This window comes from Uranotaenia lowii, chromosome 3, assembly GCF_029784155.1.
Source record: "Uranotaenia lowii strain MFRU-FL chromosome 3, ASM2978415v1, whole genome shotgun sequence".
NCBI classification, from domain to species: domain Eukaryota; kingdom Metazoa; phylum Arthropoda; class Insecta; order Diptera; family Culicidae; genus Uranotaenia; species Uranotaenia lowii.
Genome location: NC_073693.1, coordinates 154059869 through 154074753, shown reverse-complemented (window position 1 = coordinate 154074753; position 14885 = coordinate 154059869). Strand labels below are relative to the sequence as shown.

The following is a 14885-nucleotide window of genomic DNA, read 5'->3' as shown; positions in this document are numbered from 1 at the left end:
TAATACTTTCCGGGATGAATGGTTGATAAAATTTCATACCCCGTGAACAATGAGAAGAGCAAGAAATCTCTATATATATAAATGATTATTTTTTATTTACATAGTATTCCGTCTTACGACATAACTTGACGAACATAATTCCTAAAATTCACTCGATATATATAAATGAGTGTTGTCTTTCTGTCTTTCTGTCTGATCCCTATAGACTTGAAAACTACTGAACTGATCATCGCTAAAATTGGCGGTTTCTGGTTTCAGGTTTGATGTACATTTGCACCAATAATTGTATTTACAAATATTTTTGTAGAAAGGGGGGAGGGGGATTCTTACATATTCATTGTAAAATATATCAGAACTCGAACAATTTTCAAACGATATTGATCAAATTTGCATATAATAAAGTTCTTGATGTCACCAGATTATTTAAAGATTTCTTAACGTTTACCATTTTGAAAAGGATACAAAATTTTCAAAAATATGGTTAATTCGTACAATTTTCGAACAAATTTTGTCACAAGTTGATAAATATTAGCGTTGTTAAAGATGAGATGATTTAGTGATTCGGCAAACATGATTTGATATAATTGTATAATATGTTGTATTGAAAGACTCTTTCCATTTAAATAATGAGGGCACTCGTCTCCCATACAAAATCATGAAAAATCTGACACAATTCGAACTGTTTCCGGAAACTACTGAACCGATCAACCAGAAATTTGGTGTGAAACCGTTTTTAAGACTTAATACTTTAAAACCCCTTCAAATTAAGAAAGGGGCTCTCCCATACAAAATTAATAAAATTTATGACACAATTCGTTAAAATTCTGAACCGATCAATATGCAATATGGCGTGAAGTCGTTTTTAAGACCGGGAATGGTTTCTATAATACTTTCAAACCTCTCCAAATCCAAAAACGGAGGTTCGTAAAGAAAAATAACCAAAAATATGATAAAAACCTCGATGGATTACAAAATCAATAAAAATATGACACAATTCCAACAGTTTTTGGAATCGATTGAACCAATCAACATGAAATTTAGTGTGTAGCCTTTTTCAAGACCGGATATAATTTCTATAATACTTCCAAACCCCTTCAAATCCAAAAAGGGGGGGGGGGGATTCCATACAAAATGAACAAAAAAGTTTACACAATTTTAACTATATCAACGTAAAATTTGGTTTGAATCCGTTTTTAGGACCGGGAATAGATTCTAAAATACTATCAAAACCCTCCAAATTGATAAAAGTAGGGCTCTAATACTAAATTTACAAAAATTGACAAAATTTTGACAATCCCTGAAGCATTTTTGTTAGAAATTGATAAACGTTAACGTTTTGACATAATGATATGATTCAATGAATCCACAAATAAATTTTAACAAAATTTGATGATATATTGTACTTATTGATAAACGCTTCCCATTATAATGAATGAAGATTCTCATATTTATGAAATGTAACATACATAAAATTTTATAATTATATAATTTATACGTATAATTTAGGGAGTTGGTAATAATCCTCCATAATTTCGTTTGAATTTTCCGAATTAGACGTATTTTTTTAGTGGGAAACGCTTTGCTACAAAGGTGTTCAAAATGAAACAACGATTTTTGTTTAATACATTACAGTTTTGATTGGCTTGTGTTTTACTAGTGCTCAATATCTGGAACATATTCAATAACTAGTGCTTATACCATGATAAGTAGAATACCATTACTGAAATTGTTTGAGGCTTGTTAAAGCCTTTTTTACACAAATTTATTGCTGTATTATAAATCTAGGAAGTCTGCTATTTTTCGCATCGGCTTCAAAATTTAAACTTATTTCACGTAACTGTTTTATTTATAAAACAAATAAAATAAATTAGATAACAACGTACAACTCTTATATATACAAAGAATTTCTTTGTGCATGACCAACTCGTCATCGCTTGTTAACTATATTCATTGCATGATTTTCATAACCAAAATACTAGGCTCTATCACAAAACCAAGGCCGTGCGAACGGGGGGGGGTTTAGGGGTTTAACCCCCCCCCCCATGGAGATTTTTTTCAAGTAAAATTTTCAACGTAGTAAAGGGAAATTACTAAATTTTTCTCGCCTCCGGCGGAAATTTATCTTAACTCACTCTAGACTTGAGACATTTCACTTTATGAAATTACATATATGCTGTTCACGAATTTTTAATTGTAAACTTCGATTTGCAATTCCATCAACATTTTGTATTAAAACTTTAAATTTGACATTCAGAAACATTACCTTGTCGTTAGAATGGGTTTTAATTAGGAAGTGTCACGAAACAAATTCAGAGTTTGAAACCAACCATTTTAACATCAAACTTGATACATCGAATACTAATTTAAAACATTAACAAGTTGAAAGCCATGATGGTCATCAGAATTAGCAAAATAAAATCTAAAATCTTATATCCTCTACTTTATTACTAAAAAAATTGATTTACAAAAAATCGTGCTGATATGAAATATTCTTCAAGAAACCAATTTCAGTTACAATTTTATTTTGTGCTTCTTGTTATTCTAAATGCTTAACATCACATTCGAAAGCAATAAATGAAGCTTTAAATCAAATTGAGTTTTATATATTTTTAAAGCGAAAAAACTAATCGCTTTGCAGGTTTAAACAAATTCTGGTAAGTGAATTCAATTTTATCTATACTTTATATAGTTATGCCAAAAATACTTGTAATGATAACTTTCCAAAGTTTTCAAAACTGTATAATTAAACTTTTTAGATTATGCATCATCATCTTTAAACCATTATTTCTTAATTGAATTGTTATTTCATCATTTATCAAAGATTGATTTCACCTTAAACTGATACATTTTAAAGCTTATAAACTCCATATCACTAAACGCAAGGTGATAAACAAAATTTGACAAGCAAAACGAGTTCAGCGAGCTTAAATCCACCAAATCAATTATTAAATCATAGATACCTAAATGCTGTTCCTCTGAGCTAACAATTAAATTCTATTAATAAGTTTTTAAAGTTGTTAGAGTTAATTGAAAAAAAAAATTTCTAAAATGTCAAAAAACTTATCGTTTTCTTTTTCATATTTTATTTTCAAATACTTCTACCAAATTTTAGAGTAAAGCTATAAAAACTTTAGGAAATATTTTTTATAAGTTTGTTTTTTTAGACTTAATTTTTGTTTTCTTAAAACTTAATTCTCTTGGAAGCCTTTGAAACTAAATTTGTAAAAAGAAAAATAAAGTTTGCACCTTTTGTCCTTCCCAGGACCCAATATTCCAATTGAAACACTATATATTCGGAGCTTGAAACTTTAAACTTTAAAACCGTTGATTAAAATTAAAGCTCTCCAGCAGCTTCGCCAGTGAGCCAGTGTAGAAGCTGATAATTGACCTAAAGCGTAGTCTAAGTGTGTTAAACAGCTAACCCTCGAACGGCCGCCATCAAATTGATGTAAAATTATAAATTTGTAAAATGCGCTATCAAATTATGCACAAACCACAACTCTGCTCTGACAGATTCAAAGTCGAGTGTGCAGTATTCCAATTGAAACAGTATATATTCGGAGCTTGAAACTTTAAACTTTAAAACCGTTGATTAAAATTTTATAAACTTTTAAATTTATAAATTTTATTTCTTTAATTTTCATTATATTAAATCAACCATGATTTTTAAATTATCTTTATAAAGTTCGAAAATTGTTTGAAGTAGCATCTTAGAAGTTGAATTTTAATGCCTAGTGTAAACTTAATTTGTATAAACTTAGTTCTTTCAATATATACACCAAAACTTGGAATTTATTATTTTTATAAAGATTTCTTATTGATCATTTCCTTATCTGTAATTTGTCTGTTTAATTGAACATGTATGATAAGCATATACAGTTATTATTTTGAACCACAGAGAACGTTTTTTTAACTTTTATTTTAATAACTAGAAGAATTTAAATATAGCAAAGGGTTTTATCTTTGACTTTTATCATCGGCAGTCTTAAAATGAAGTTAAATATTTTCTTCTTTTTACAAATAAAGTTCAATTAGGTATCAACAATTAAATAAATTCTCCTAAGTTTAGAATGTTTTTTTTTCCTAATCGAAAATCCACATATCATATCGTGATAAATGTTCTTTTAAAATTCAAGGTAGTACAGCGGAATTTTTAATCAATCCTTACACTGAAAATTAAGAAAAGAAATTGAGGATAAAATAAATAGTGAATAACAATCACTATCATTTTTCTAACAATTTTTAATCATTGTTGATATTAAACCTGATCAAACATTATTTTTTTTAAACTGATGTTATATTTTAGGTATTCTATTTCTGTGCATTTATCCTTGGGCCTGAAGCTTTATTCGAAATTTTGATTTTCATTCTTTTTCGGAAATATTGATTCCAAATTTGAAAACTTGACTACTTAGAATTTATTTTCAAGAAAATTTCCAGTTCAGAATAAGAAACATAATTTTGATAAATGAATGACTTACTGGAATCAGCATTGATTTGAAACATTCATTCTGATTTGTTTTGAAAAATTGATTGATTTTATCAGTTAAATTTATTATTTTTAAAGTCTTTGTGTTAATTTGATTAGAAATTCGTTTATTTGAAAGGATGCCGTGCAGTTTGTGTGTTAATCATAAGTGAGAAAATTCTTTAGAAATAAATTACCTTATTTATTGTTTATTTTTGGTATTGTTTTTATTTTTGGCTAAATTTAGAATTTTGAAAACCCCCCCCATGGACGGATCCTTCGCACGGGCCTGCACAAAACATATGCCAATTCTGCGTTCGATGATTGGAACTTTTCAAAACACGGCATGCTTCCAATATTATACATCTAAAAGTTTGTAACGTAGGCGAATCAATTCTTTGTCGTCTTAGTTGGTCACTTAAAAGTATTCGAAAAGGGGATTTCTGATTGGTTTCGTTTTGCTGTAATAATATGCTTCGTTTCGACATTTTATAATGCAGTTTGGTAGTTCCTTTCTCTTCGGGAACGATGATGAGGTCGAAAAAATCAGCTGTGAAAACAATGTTTCTGTACTCGAAGACCGTTTTTTTTTGTTGGTACGCTGCCAATGAGAGGTGTTTGAATCCAAAAAGTGATTTTGAATGTGCATCGGAAGTTTTATTTGCATAAATGCAACTCGACGAAAAAGTTCCACAGTTTTTGCACCACTTTTCATTCCCCGGTGTTCAATTACCACGATTTGAATATTTATAATATCATGAGACCTGATTATAAAAATTTCATGTTTTGATTTTATACCACAACATCATTCTTTTGCAGTGCTACCACCATGCTGATGTGCAAACACTTTGGAAGCGACCTCCATCGATCAATACTCGATCACTAAGCCTGAACATGAAGATGTTTATTTTCTATATTGGGTTTTCACTTCTCTTTTGTCGCTGTTTAGCAATTCTGCGTACGTTTCGTGCAATTGACCGCGTAAGTTTTTTCGCTTGTTCATCTGTTGATGCCACCATCAGTTGTAATTTGTAAAATTGCCGGTATCAAGATTGACCATCACAATTTCAGACCCACAACAACCACACAGTATTGCATCTACAATTATTCATCAAATCATTCCCACCTCACCCTATTTGGAAATGAAGATTGAATAAAACAAAAAATAAAAGAACAGCTCCCAAACAGTCGTCATACCTTGTGGTAATTATTCAACGCACAACCTTTTTCACACTCGAGAGGGCACAGTTTAATTGAACCCACAAAAGCAAGTAAGCAAATGAAAGCAGCTAGTCAGACAAAACAAATCGGCAACCGATATGGCAGGGTACTTGAATTGAACGCGTGTACAAAGTTCGCCCGTCGACACCAGACTGAATGTAAAACCGGGCAACTGGTTCTTGGATGAGCCCCCCCTTGGCAATAAAAATTACTTGCGATGCATACACAGTACTTGCTTATGTTTCTATATCTACCTCCTATACATGAACTGGATGCTCCCCGCGCGGGCTTTTTTGTATTTGTGTAGAAATGGTGGACAATTATTACGAGTTTTGTTGCATGCACCGAAACACCGGCATGTGTCAGCAGCTCTCCAGCAGCTTCGCCAGTGAGCCAGTGTAGGAGCTGATAATTGACCTAAAGCGTAGTCTAAGTGTGTTAAACAGCTAACCCTCGAACGGCCGCTATTAAATTGATGTAATATTATACATTTGTAAAATAAGCTATCAAGTCATGCACAAACTACAACTCGGCTATAAAAGATTCAAAGTCGGGTGTGCGTAAAACTTTGGACTGATCTTTGGTTTCCACTTAGTGTTCAACGTTTAAAGGAAGAATTATTTAGGTATGTTAAATTTTTTATTCAATGTACATTGTACAAACCCGGATCTAGATAATTATTGGGATGTGGATCCCAATTTAATTTACAAAAATAAGTATTCCGTGAGAAAAAAGTGGGGTCCACTTGTTTCATTATTTGGATCGAAATCTAGAACGTATGTATGTGGCGCCGTCAAAAATCGGTTCCCGAGACGGCTACTAAAAGGTTACGTGGAAAAAAATCAGAAAACATGAATGTTTTAGGATAAATGTCATAAGACTCTACCCTTAGTATTGCCCAACATAATTATTTAACCCTCGACCGCTCTAGAGTGTCAGTGTGACACTATTGTACTGGCAAATTGTAACTTTTTTGAGGCGCACTAAACGAAAATCTTCTGGATCCTATTATTAAGTCATGGCTTCCCTAACTAGTTATAGTGTAAGGTTGAACTTTCTGAACTTAAAACCTTGCAAAATCCGGGCAATATCCGGAAGAATTTGGGTAAAACCCCAGAAATCATTCAATAAACATCAAAAAGAAAAAAAAAAGTATTTTCAACAAAACACCTCAGATGATTTGTTATTTTTTTAGGCTTCTATAACATCGATCATGTTTATTTTGACAATACGTGTTCAAAAATTTGGTTTTGTTGAAAACATTAAAAAAAAAATATTTTGGATTTTTGTTTGTTTTTGCTAATAAAGTGCAACATTCCGACCAAAAGTACCGGTCTGGACCGTTCCTAAATTTTAAACTTTATATCCGGGTAATCTGGCATAATTATTCTAAAGTCTGCTTCATTTAATATTGGAACAAATTCTTTTGCTCATTGTGGCGCTCCTAGTGGACGGATTTGGAAACTTTTTTCACCCACGTGTCGGGAAATTCATTACCTTTCACCATGTATTTATGTCATAACACCAAACGATAGCATTTTGTAAACAACCGCCATGGAAGCCGAACGGAGAGATCAAATTGTGCACAGTTTTCTTGAAAATCCATTGTTGTCGGCATCGAAGCTAGCTAAACAGCTTAAAATGCCCAGAAATACCGTATGGCGTGTTATCAAGCAGTACAAGGAAACATTGACGACGGCTCGGAAGCCGCATTCGAAGCGTCGGAGTGGACCTGTCGACCGAAAACTGCGTGGGAAAGTCATCAAGGCCGTCAAGAGGAATCCCAATCTTTCAGACCGCGATTTGGCCAATAAGTTCCAGGCCGCTCACAGTACGGTGCGACGAATTCGTCTCCGGGAAGAAATAAGGTCATTCCGAGCCAGCACACAGCCAAATCGGACGCTGAAGCAGAACAATGTGGCCAGAATCCGTGCTCGAAAGCTGTACGACCAAGTTCGACGGATGTATTCTGATGGACGATGAGACCTACGTGAAGGCGGACTTTGGGCAAATCCCAGGTCAAAATTTTTATTTGGCGACGGCTCGGGGGGATGTACCTGCAAAATTTAAGTTCGTGTTTGCGGATAAATTCGCCCGCAAGTACATGATTTTTCAGGGGATATGCAGTTGTGGACAGAAAACCAAAGTCTTTCTCACTGACAAGACAATGACATCAGAAGTCTACAAAAAAGAGTGTCTACAGAAACGGATTCTGCCGTTTATTCGTGCCCACGACCGTCCAGTAATGTTTTGGCCGGACCTCGCAAGCTGCCATTACAGCAAAACGGTTATGGAATGGTACGCAACGAACGGGGTCAGCGTAATACCGAAGGACCTCAACCCCCCAAACTGCCCCCAGTTGCGGCCGATAGAGAAATACTGGGCAATCACGAAGCGGAGGCTTAAGGCAAAGGGAAAACTTGTTAGGAACATGACTCAAATGAAGAACTGGTGGAATCAAATCGCCAAAACGGTGGACGAAAAGGGTGTGCGCCGCCTAACGTGCCGTATTACGGGAAAAGTACGAGAATTTCTTCGAGACAGCAATGAATAATTTTTTAAATTTTTTTTTATGAAAGAGTAAAGAAAATGCTACATTTGTATGAAAAACAAATTATGAATTCGTTAATAAATGACTGAACTACACGCAATTGTTTGTGTTCCAATATTAAATGAAGCAGACTTTATTGGCACTCATAGCTGAATTTTCTAGTTCTTATCGATACTATACGAAATCGATAGTTCTTGAAATCTTGTAACGTAAATTTGATTCAGAAAATATTTCCCCACACTCAATTAGTTTTACGTTGCTTAAAATCTAATCAAAATTTATTTTAAAAAAACTTCAGAAAAAATTCAAGAGAATGTAGTTCTTGTATCAAATGCTCAAAAAAAATCACTAAGTGCATGAGTTGGCTAACCATAGAAGTTATGTTGTTTTATTTTTTTGTTTTTTTCAAAATTGAAGACTGAAAAAGTTGTTTTTAATACCGTACTTATGAATCGTCAAGGTTGTTTTGTAAAATGGATTGGAAAGTTCACGTAATTTGTTAGTTTTTACCATCTTTAGATTCTTAAAATACGTAAAACCGAATTTTCGACAAGATGATAATTTTTAAACTTTTTGTGAATCTGCATTTTTGCAGATTGATTCAACACCTGCTTTTAACATGCACCTGGATTTTGGGTATAATCGATTCAATTCAAATGTATTCCATAGGGGAGAATAGGAAAACTTGATTCCGTTTTCTTATTTTCATCATATCCTTTTTGGAAAATTTTTGCAGATCGCCGTCTTTTGCGTTTTCTGACAGCGTGTAGTTTCAAGTTTATATGCTGCAAAAGTTTTATCGATACATGAATCCGTAGATGAACTAGAAATGTTTTCGTTGGATCAAGAAAAACTGTGAAATTCTAAAACTGAAAGGAGACTTGATCCTTTAATCAGGGTGCCTTAAGCTTTGGCTAAAATCATGCAAGATCTAAAGATAAAGGTTCCATTGACTTTTTTGACCATATTAGTTCCTTTTTATCAGGAAATTACTGGATAAACATTGGTCATTGGATAAATATTCAAAATTTCAAGCTTTGCAACATCCATGCAGATATTTTTTGGACTCGAGGGATCAAGTGAACCCATAACATACATTTTGGAAAACTTTTTTTTTTAAACAATGAGAGTTTACATTTGTCATTTTGACACTATTTCAAGTTCGAATGCTTGTAACTTTTTTCAGAAGCATCAAAAAACAAAAATTTCTGCGGGGACCCTAAATGAATTCAAAAGTTCTTTAATTTTGCATCTTTACTTTATTTATGGACGAACCCTGGAAGCCTGGACAAAAAAACTCCCTTTTCCGACTTAGAGTGTCATTTTGACACTCCAAAAGTAAAATCCATTTAAATCGTTTGAACTGTTATGAACTTCATATAAAACTTATATCAATAGAAACCTTGTAATGTCAGTAAAATATGTTTAGAACATTCTATATAGCTAAAGCTTCCAGTTTTCTCGTTATTCAGCATGAAAGAAAAAAAATCCGAAAAAACATGCCTCAGGAAAACTGCTGTAGTTCATATGTTACACGTCCAAAAAAATATTTGCCTTATACATATGAAAGCTGAAGTTAATGTCTACATCATGGAACAAAGAAATATTTTTTTAAATTTTTTTTAATGAAATGGTCACAAAAAGTTCAAAAAAGTGGTCTGAAAAACCTACTTTTCATTCGATTGCTAGTAAATACTGTTTAAGCGATGGTAGAGTGTTTTAAAAAATATGACTACAAACTTTATTGAAATTCTAACATTTTGCTGTCTTTAGATTTTCGATGCAACAAAAATTGAATTTACTGGAATTTTTCAAAGTTGGCTACTTTGCGCGATTTTTTCACTAATTGAAATTTCATCTGTTTTTGTGGTCTTCCGTCAGGTTGTTCCCGGATTTTCAGTGCTTTTACTTTGTTTGGACCAATCAAAAGGGAATTTAATCTTCATTCTAGTGAGGTGCAACAATTTACGCTGTGAGATTTCACAAAAATATGAAAATTATAAACGTAAAATAATTCCTGAATTTCTAGAACTACAAGCAGCGGTCCAGCAAAACGTGTTTGTTTGCTCTCCGAGTAGGTACGGTTGGCAGTGTTACCACATCCAAATCTGTACCGCTCATCGAAAAAATCTTTTTCATCTGTACCGAAAACTCAAAAATCTGTACCAAAATCTGTACCGAAGAAAACAAAGTTCTGCATTCAATGTGTTGATATGTAAACATTTTGTTTCCTTAATTTTAATCTTAATAAAGATAGATACTTTATTGCACAAAGTACAGTTTTTTAGTTAAACAGTTTTTGGTGAAACTCATTTAATCATTTTAATTTCTCTCTCTTAAAAAAACTGAAATTAAAAAATATTTTTCATAACAAACACATCCTAATGTTCATGATGTTCATATATAATTTTATTAAAACGATTCATGAGCGTTATATTTAATAGGACATTTTTCGATCTTCACTTACTTTTCTATACTAACTTTTCGTCCTAAGGATAGCACCCAATGTGTCAACACTCAGACGATTACGAACTTTGATTTTATTGGAATTTACTTGCGAGAAAATGCGCTCCACCACTGCTGACGAGTGAGGGATTATAATCAGATATTTAATTATATGTAGAAAATTTTGAAATCTAATTGTTCCTTCGTGTACTTTACAGTAAGGAACTCCTATCGTCAGAAAAATATAGGCTAACTTTTGACTTATTTTCTATAAAGTTTTCAATAAACTGGATGAGACAAAATATAGAAACTTTTTTCAGTTTTTAAAAGTGAAAAATCTGTACAAATCTGTACCAAATTTTGAAAATCTGTCATCTGTACGTACAGATTCTGTACCAAAAATGAGCTCAAAAATCTGTACCTGTCTAGATAAATCTGTACATGTGGCAACCATGACGGTGGGTGGTTATTCGGACCGAGAGCGAAGCCGACAGACGAAATAACGATGCGTGTCGTGCATTTCTTGGTCTGTCGGCTTCGCTCTCTGCCCGAATAACCACCCACCGTACCTACTCGGAGAGGAAACAAACACGTTTTGCTGGACCGCTGCTTGTAGTTCTAGAAATTCAGGAATGATTTTACGTTTATAATTGTCATATTTTTGTGAAATCTTACAGCGTGAATTGTTGCACCTCACTAGAATGTAGATTAGATGTGATTTCCAATGAATATACTTTTGATTGGTCCAAACAAAGTAAAAGCACTGCAAATCCGGGTACAACCTGACGGAGGACCACAAAAACAGATGAAATTTCAATTAGTGAAAAAATCGCGCAAAGTAGTGAACTTAGAAAAATTCCAGTAAACTCAATTTTTGTTGCATCGAAAATCTAAAGACAGCAAAATGTTAGAATTTCAATAAAGTTTGTAGTCATATTTTTTAAAACACTCTACCATCGCTAAAACAGTATTTACTAGCAATCGAATGAAAAGTAGGTTTTTCAGACCACTTTTTTGAACTTTTTGTGACCATTTCATTAAAAAAAATTTAAAAAAATATTTCTTTGTTCCATGATGTAGACATTAACTTCAGCTTTCATATGTATAAGGCAAATATTTTTTTGGACGTGTAACATATGAACTACAGCAGTTTTCCTGAGGCATGTTTTTTCGGATTTTTTTTCTTTCATGCTGAATAACGAGAAAACTAGAAGCTTTAGCTATAAAGAATGTTCTAAACATATTTTACTGACGTTACAAGCTTTCTAGTGATATAAGTTTCATTGTAATCGGTTAGATATAAAGAGAGTTATGACGATTTTAGCTTGGAGTGTCAAAATGACACTCCTAGTGCTGATTAGGGTAATGAAATCTAATGCGGATGAGGGTTAATGTAGGAAACATTTTAAAATGATAACAAAGATATTAAAGTCACATTTTGCTAGATTTTTCAAACAAAGTGCAATAACTAAAAAAAAAATATTTTCTTTTGATATTACAGTTTTGGTGTTTTTTTTCTATTTGGCATATTTTTCTACAACACTTGATCGATTTAAGGTTTTTCATTGGGAGTCCACATATTTATACATTGCTATAAAATTAAACCCTTAAATACAGCAAAACTGTCAGAAGTTCCTGGTGTTCCGCAGGGTAGTCATCTTGGACCGTTCATCTTCGTGATTTTTATTAACGACCTGGCTACATTCCTTCAGTCACAGAAACTGCTGTTCGCAGATGATCTTAACCCTCCAAAGCCGTTCGGGTCAATATGACCCGAATCGCACATTTCAAACATCTTTATCATCATTCCAATATACTGATGAACTGGTAGTTTTGACAGACCAAGTATGTTCTTTGAAAATAATGATCAAATTAACGTCAAAAAACTAAAATTTGAGTTTTTAAAATCGGTTCATTGAGAAATGAAATACAGCTAAGCAAAGCAAAAACTGGATGTCGTTTTTTTTTTAAGTAAGACTTTTTTCTACCGGAAAATCTGTCATAGCGGTAAAAACTTTCATTGGACCCCAACATATTTATACATTGTCGGATAGATGAATTCTTGAAAATTTCAAACATCAATGAAATAATTAAATACAGAAAAGCTGTCAGAAGTTATGAGTATTTTAAAAATAAAATTGATTTTTCGGACTTTTAACTTTCTGAACCAGTTTCTGAAATCCTGGTAATACATATCGACTTTATTTTGAAATGATGAGTAATTAGAATAAATTACCTACACAATGAATATAATATCATCAAAATCGGTTAACATTTACAGCCAGGAGAACGAAATCAAATTACAACGCATATTTCCCCGAAACGAATATTTAGCGAACGGCTTTGGAAGGTTAAAATCTACCGGACCATTGATTCGATATTGGATTGTGTTGCGCTTCAGGAGGACGTCGATCGATTACACTAGTTTACAGCATTTTTGAACTTAGTAAACTGAAGGTAATTTTTAATGTGAAATCGGGCGCTGAATCCGAAAATGAAAATCAAAAAAATCTCAGTAGAACAGTTTTTGAGTTATGTTCCAATTGTGAAATTTCGGAAAAATAAAAAAGTTCTTGTACTTAGCTTAAAATATCTCGGACGGCTTAACAGTAATTTGAAATCCCTCTTTTGCATATTGAAGATGAATAAATTTTATATAGATCATCTGAACACTATTTTTGCGTATGATCAACAGTATTGTTGATATTAGTGACTTTATGATAGAAAAAGTTATAAAAAACGCTTTTTTAAAGAAAATTTTGTTTCAGTGAAGGTTTTAGACTCGATGGTAACATTTACGCTTAAATGTCAATTTAAAACAAAAATTTCTTATTTATCAAAATCGATTAAAAATTGAAAAAGTTTTGGCAAACTTAACATAACAGTATTTTTTGCAGATTTTAATAATTTAACGAACCGCAGTACACTTATCATAATATAGGAAGAATGAAACATGATAAATCTCACTCGCTCCAAGTCAAAATTATTTATTAGCTTACCAGAAGGTCAGATGCCAAATTTCAGGAAGATCTGACCATAGGGAGGGGTTGCTTGAGTCTCAAAAATGAATAAAATTTTAAGGTATTCTGCCCAGGATGACCAAAAAATACTGTCTTTTTATCAATAACTTATTTCAACACTAATTGTTTTTTTTTAATTGATTTTCTTAAAGCCTGAGTTGAGACAAATATTTAACCCCAAGACTGCAACTTGATTGGATTTGAAACAGAAAAGTTATGACAGTAGTCAAAGACTTCATAAATAAATAAATTATTAAATAAATAAATAATTTATAAAAAACGACATACTGTTCAGTTCGATCCAGACAGCTAGTGTGAGAGCTCTCGCATCGCGATGAGAGAAAGAGAATTCTAGCTAAGAGCGCCATAGTGTTTGAATCATACACCTCAACAGAGATGCCAATGTGCCTGATTTTTCAGGATTTGCCCGATTTTTCAACCAATTTTCAAGTCTGACAACCTGATAAGCCTTCGATTTTCCCTGATTTTTGAAAATATCTGTACCAACACCTGAAAAGGATCTATCTCCAAAAGTAAACCAAAACCATTTTCAGTACCTCATGGTCACAGGCCAACATTTGCACTACTTAACGGTAAAACCCTTTTGAGAAAATAATATTCCGTTACATCAAAACTCAATTTGAGTAATGGATCTATAAACATTCTAAAACTAGAACTGCCATCAAATTGATATACACCGTTTACTCTGGAACAATTTTTCGCAACTACTCCGCAAACAAACTGAAAATAATCAATTTGACTCTTTATTCAACATAAAAACATAGTTGCAAATAAATGCGAGCTTATAACTAAAGCTAAAAATAAGAAAATAGCAAAGGGTGTATAAACAAATAGGTTAAACAAAATATTACGTGAGCTTTTCATGAAAATTGATATTCCTCTATTCTAACATATAGGGGATGCTTCTAAAAATCGTTTGTCTTTCATAAAAAGGAAAAAATTCAAGTGAATTTTATTAGCGATTTTAAATAGGTTGTATTTTTTTCCAACGCGTTTTTCTCGATACGCCATATATGGAGATAGATCCTTCTCATGTGTTGGTACAGATATGCCTGATTTTAACAGATTTTTACGAATGTGATGAAAAAAGAGTAGTAAGGAACTGGATAAGATACGAGTGCTGAAGTTAAAAAGTGAAAATATGGCTGAATCAAAATAA

At 32.6% G+C, this 14885-nt stretch overlaps 1 protein-coding gene across 6 annotated transcripts in view; it reads right to left on the bottom strand.

The window, feature by feature from the left end:
* LOC129751092 (aldehyde dehydrogenase family 3 member B1-like) overlaps positions 1-14885 on the bottom strand; it is a 56187-nt gene that overhangs the window by 22964 nt on the left and 18338 nt on the right. The window contains exon 1 of one of the 6 annotated variants that reach the window (XM_055746383.1): positions 5666-5850. The exons of the other annotated variants lie outside the window; for them this stretch is intronic. The gene's annotated coding sequence lies outside the window, so the exon portion shown is untranslated. Of the gene's footprint in view, positions 1-5665; positions 5851-14885 lie in introns of those variants that run through there. 6 annotated transcript variants of the gene reach the window in all.